The sequence below is a fragment of the Mus pahari genome, chromosome 14 (genome assembly GCF_900095145.1).
Source record: "Mus pahari chromosome 14, PAHARI_EIJ_v1.1, whole genome shotgun sequence".
NCBI lineage: Eukaryota > Metazoa > Chordata > Mammalia > Rodentia > Muridae > Mus > Mus pahari.
In genome coordinates this window covers 85,394,345-85,400,910 of record NC_034603.1, presented here as the reverse complement: position 1 = coordinate 85,400,910, position 6,566 = coordinate 85,394,345, and positions in this window count along the sequence as shown.

Below are 6,566 nucleotides of genomic sequence, written 5' to 3'. Positions count from 1 at the left end.
TCTCTCATCTACCACTCAGGGCGAGAGAAGGGGCATTCAAGCATACATTTCACACAGGTCAAGTGGCTCTTTGGGAACACTCTGCTTGCAGATTTTTGGGCTGCCCTTTCGATCTGTTTGCTCCTGTCATTGGTCACAGTCCATGACTTCAGCCAGGAGCTCCTCCCCTATGTGCTCACATCTGCACACATCTGCCATGAACACCTGATCTAACTGCCTACTGCCTTGAAGTGCCTTCCCTCCACCAGACCACCTGGAATGCTCTCATTCCCCTGACTTGCTCTCCTAACCAGCTCTCCAATTTCTGTCTCCCAAAACAGGAAACCCTGGCCTGAAGGGTGGGACAGACAAGTGCCTGTGAGAGAGTTCAGTCAGATGATGTACCTTTGCTCTTAGCCAAGACATCCCTGAGGCCCCAGTGACCTTGGAGACGCTATCTGGGAGGTCCATCTCTACCAGGGGCCTCAGGTCGGGGACCAGCTCCTTCCTAGCTGTTGTTTGTCTCAATGCTTTGTCAGGGACAGATGCTTGCCTGGTTCCAGCTTTGTCATGGTTGAGGTCAGATTTGACTGAGGTTTTCTTTGTTTTCTCTGTGGAGCCCAGAAACTCGCCCTGTGGACCAGGCTGGCCCAGGAACTCAGAGAGAGACCCTCCACCTGCTCCTGCCTCCTTAGTGCTGGGTTATAGGCATGTACCACCACCGCCTGGCTGGACTCAGGTTTTCAATCATGACTTGCTATCGGAAGGAGGACAGGAGTTCAGATCCAGGTGTTACAGAGTCTCACGGGAGTCAATACATCGCCTGTGTTCTGCTCCTCTAAAAGGCTGGGGCGGAGCCACAGGACTGTGGCTCTGGGGTATTATTGTCCTCCTAGGTCTTGTATGCTTATTTTCTGTGCTTTGCCCCTTCCTTAGGAGGAGTCTCTGCAGAAGCATCGTATGTTTGAGAAGCCAGGCTCTGGGTGTCAGCATGGCTTCCGTGGCCGGGTGTCTCCTAACAGCATCTAGCTACATAACAAATACTGGCTGTGAAATGCATGATATTTTCTTAGCTATACATCTTTGTTTTTGTTTATTTATTTGAGATAGGGCTACCCTGGCTGGCTTGGAACTCAGAGGCCAGAAGTGGGTATCAGATTCCCCCAGAAATGGAGTTACCAGTAGTTGTGAGCCTCCATAGGGGTGCTAGGGATTAAACCCAGGTCCTCTGCAAGAGGAGCCAGTGCTCTTAGCTGGTACGCTATCTCTCCAGCCTCTTTCTTTTTTTGGTTTTTCGAGACAGGGTTTCTCTGTGTAGCCCTGGCTGTCCTGGAACTAACTCTGTAGACCAGGCTGGCCTCGAACTCAGAATTCCGCCTGCCTCTGCCCCCCCTCCCCGAGTGCTAGAATTAAAGGCGTGCGCCACCACTGCCTGACTCTCTCCAGCCTCTTAAGACTGTATTGTCAAATGAATCTAAACCTTAATCACCCCATGCCAAGAGTGGACATTGTTAAACTATACTTTACAGGACTTAGTTTTTATTTTTAAATGGTATGTATTTTGCGGGGTGTACACATAAAGGTCGGAGGACTGAGTGTGAGAGTCAGTTCTCTCCTATCATGGTTCGAGGGATGGAACTCAGAGCCACCTCACCCCTGCACATGACCCTTTTGTTCTTATGATATCAGAAGCAACCCCTCTAAGTATATCCCCCCTGTACACCTTGACATATTATTCTGACATTTTCTGTCATGTGTGGTTACAGTTAAATAGTTCCCACTGTCAGGGACCAGGGTCCCACTGTAGCCAGAGCCTAGCTGGTAATAATTGTTGAGTGAGTGGACTGGGAGAGCTAGAATGAGAAGCATGACTAGGACCCTAGTTTATGCTGCTCGGGAGGCAGGCAGCCCCTTCCCCAGCATGCACATGCACACACACACACACACACACACAGAGCCAGGGCTTAAACTCCTCCTTCGCTCATTTGGCTTTCCTGTGCCTTCTGAGGGCCCCACCCGCCCCTTTGTCTTTTTCATACTTGAAAATATTTTGGTGAAGTTGAGCTGGAACCAGAGCAGTAATTCCTCTATTTGAAGTGAACGCCCCAACGTGGCACATGGCCAGCTGCCTTCTGGGTGGCACAGGAACAGTTGGTGGCAGCTGGATATAATCAAGTTCCATTACAAACACATTTTAAGTGCCATTCACACACACAAGAAACTGCACACTTTAGCAAAATAAAATCTGGGGATTTTTAAAGCAAGACAATACCCCCATCTGAGCCTATGCAGCCTTCTCTTTAGTAAGCACCATCTTCAGAGCTCTCCAAGGCCCACAGCAGGCAAGCGAAGGCCACAGTGGCTCCTGACTTAGCTCTGAAATCTCTAGACCTGAATCAAAGGCCTGACCACACAATCCCTGTCAGTGGGAGAAGCCAAAGGCTGGCCTCCGGAGGAGCTTGATCTGCCTCAGCTCATTTGCTTCCTCTTTTGAGTCGCAGGGATCATGGAGGATCCTGACAGGGCCAGGCACCGCACTTGTTCGTTTGAGCTTGAGGCAGGTGTCTCCATCTATTTTTCAGGCCTTGCCAATCCTCTCCCAAACCTCTGGCACTCTTACCTTGGGCTGCTGCCCAGTAGGCACTGGTTGGTCAGACTGTGTGAACAGAGCCATCTGGCTTCCTTGGCTGGCCTCCACTGGCACCTACACTTACGGGCATATACCTCCACACACACGCACATAATTTAAAAGATGTATTCTTTTATGTGCATTATGAGTATGCCCATGTGAGTTCATGTACCACGTGTGTACAGGAACCCGTGTCAGAGTCACGGGAACTAGAGTTATGGGCAGTTAAAAAGAGTCCGGTAGCCAGGTGTGGTGGCGCATGCCTTTAATTCCAGCACTCGGGAGGCAGAGGCAGGCGGATTTCTGAGTTCGAGGCCAGCCTGGTCTACAGAGTGAGTTCCAGGACAGCTAGGGTTACACAGAGAAACCCTGTCTTGAAGAGAGAGAGAGAGAGAGAGAGAGAGAGATTGAGAGAGTCCAGTGTGAATGCTAGGCTTGGTTCCTCTGGATGGAAAAGCAGCAAGTGCTCTTAACCACTCAGCCAGGTTTCCAGCTCCCAAATAAATCATAAAACAACAGAAACACATAGGGAGCATGCCCCAAACTGGCTGCCTTAAAACAATAGGAATATATTCTCAGGTTCTGGAAGGCAGGTGTGGGCCTGCAGGGCTGCGCTCCCTCCACAGCGGCCTGGGGAGGATCCTTCCTGCCTCTTCCAGTTGTTCCAGGTCTGGGCTGGCATCCTTCCAGCCGCTGTGCCTCTTCACATGCTTCTCTTGGCTGCCTCTGTCCCACAGTCCCACAGGACTAGAGTCCATTCTAATGACCCTCTCTTGATCACATCTACAAGGATATTGTTTCCAAATATGGTGGTGTTCTCAGGCAATGGGGTTTGGAGAGAGACACAACTCAAGCTGCGACCACGTAGAAAGGCTGTTCTAGGGAACTCACAGGGCAGGGTTTACCAGAAACTCTGCTGATGTCCAGCTATGTCCCCATCATGAGCCTAGAAAGCGCCTACGTGGAATGACTGGATGCACAAGGACAACCAAATGTGACTTTTCTGAGCATTCTATTGATGAATGTCTGAACGCTGTTCTGTTTTTTTAAATAATTAATATTTATTTTTATATATGTGAGTACACAGTCATGATGTCTTCAGACACACCAGAAGAGGGCATCGGATCCCATTACAGATGGTTGTGAGCTACCATGTGGTTGCTGGGATTTGAACTCAGGACCTCTGGAAGAACAGTCAGTGCTCTTAACCACTGAACCATCTCTCCAGCACCACCTGCCCCACCCCCAATGTTCTTTTTTTATTGTTTCCACTTCCTACAGCTGAGAAATCATCTTGTATCAGGGAACAGAAATCAGCCTCAATCTTTATTTAAACGAAAACATGATAAAGCCACTTAGTGCTCTTACTCTTTAAAAAAAAAATCATGTTTGTTTATTTAATGTGCATATATGTGTATCTGAGTATATGTCTGTACACCATGTGTATATGGGTGTCAAAGGAGGGTATCAGATCCCCTGCATCTAGAGTAACATGCAGCTGTGGATTGCCTGATGTGGGTGCTGGGAACTGAATCTGGTTCCTCTGCATGAGCAGCAAGTGCTCTTGACTGCTAATCCATCCCTTTAAAACTCTTGGTGTTAGTCAGGGATCCACTGCTGTGAACAGACACCATGACCAAGGCAACTGTTAGGACAACATTTAATTGGGGCTGGCTTACAGGTTCAGAGGTTCAGTCCATCATCATCAAGGCAGGAACATGGCAGCATCCAGGCCAGCATAGTACAGGAGGAGCTGAGAGTTCTCCATTTTCATCTGAAGGCTGCTAGCAGAATACTGGCTTCCTGGCAGCTAGGATGAGAATTGCAAAGCTCACATCCACAGTGACATACCTACTTCAACACCTCCTAATAGTGCCACTCCCTGGGCCGAGCATATATAAACCATCCCACTCATACTTATTCCTGGGTGGTTGCTACAGTGTTCGTGTGGAAGTCAGAGGACAGCATGGGAGTTGTTTCTTCCCTTCCGTCCCCGGGGCCCCTGGGATAGAAGTTGGGTGGGCAGAATGGGCAGCTGGCACCTTCACCCACTGGGCCATTCTACTGACTCAGTGTTCTCAAAGCCTTCCTGCATTCCGGTACAAAGCAACCACCATGTATTCCACCTGTCCCCTGTTGATTGTCTCTGAAGATGTTTTAATATCACAAAGGTCTTCTGGGTTGTTCTTGTTTAAAAAAATTATTCCTCAATTCTAATTTTTGAAATTATAATGGAAGGCAGGGATAATTAGCAGCTGGTAGCTTCAAACCTTCAGGTATGAATATTTAACCTGGAGTCTGCAGAAACCAGGGAAGTAAAAGGAGACAATTGTGGGGTGGGGCAGGAAGGGAGAAATAGGGTACTAGTGGGGTACATGTGGCATGAAGGGGCAATAGAAAAACGGGGTTCTAGTTAGGGGTGTGAGGGAAATGAACACAGAAGGAGGGGGGAGGGTAGCCTGAGAGTGAGGTCATAGGACAACTACTATTAACTACCCAAAGATACATGTAAGTCAGTGTACAAATAGTTTCAATGAAAACTTCCCATCTGGGCTGACAATTCTGCCCTCAAGAGTCACAGACTAACAAAAACACCAACATCAGGCATGAGAACCTGTCTTTTGAGTTGTCAAGGTTGTCCAAACGACTCCCAAAACATTATAGGTAATTACTCCTAGTTAGCTCTCCTCCAAAATAGTCCCTATTGCTGAAGAAACCATGTCCTTCAGACACAGGGCCCAGAGGTCCAAGAGCTGGAACTGACTTCAGACCACCTTGGGAATTAGCTGTCGTGGTATCAGAAGGCGCCATGCAAGCTTCCAAAGGACGGGAGGAAGCAACAGCCCTACCTATCTATGACACCTGTGAGCCACATGACCAGCATGGCGGGTAAACTAGGGGTGCGGTAGTCACACGCATATGTTGGTGGCGACCAAAAGCTCTCTAGTTAGACTTGAGACAGGAGGGGAATCCTGCCTGATACTGCACACCAGTTCCCCGATGCTTGTGGAGTCATGCGTCTTAGAGGAGAACCTGTAGCCATCACTTTACTAACCCAGCAGCATCCCTAACTAAGTCTAAATAGTTGTTCTTACCCCACAGGTCAGTGCATCTCTCCCTCCTAAGCAGGGAAATGGTTTTTTTGCATCAGGTGGAGACTATTTCAGAAAACCACCACTAATCAAGGTGCAGAGTTGTGTAGCCCGGTCCCACCTGCTACATCTACACCACAACTGCTGCATGTAAGGCTCAGGGAAAGAGCCTGTGCAAAGATTGTAAGAGCCAGAAATTGGGGAGGTTGTTGTAAGACTGTGTCTCCTACAAAAGTCAGAATTAAATCCACAAGACCGCACCACCATGGCTATCCAATCAAGGACATAGCCAATAGACATGCTAACAAGGGAGGAGGAAGGCACAGAGGGGCTCAACCCTAGTCAAAGAATTACAGGTCAGTAAGGAGTGCTGAAAGTGGGAGGAGTCACTAGCTGGTTAACCAATACGGAATGGTCAGCCGTGAAAACAAGTAACATTATACAGACGGAGCAGGTTGTGTTCATATACCTAGGAACACACACAGACACCTAACAAAAAGATCACAGAGTTCAAGGAGAGCAATGGGGAAACACATGAGTGGCTTTGGAGGGAGGAAAGGGAGGTAGAAAATGATGTAATAATATTCTTGTCTCAAAAGAAAGTTTTTAAAGAGTGACATTTCCCAGAGTAGGCTCTGTGGCTAAGGATGTATACCTAAACGATGGTTAAGTGAGATGAGTAAATTTTGTTCTTTTGAGACAGGGTCTCTATAGCCCTTGCTGTCCTGGAACTTAGTATGTAGACCAGGCTGGCCTCAAATTCACCAAGATCTTTCTGCCTCTGCCTCTGCCTCTGCCTCTGCCTCTGCCTCTGCCTCTGCCTCTGCCTCTGCCTCTGCCTCTGCCTCTGCCTCTGCCTCTGCCTC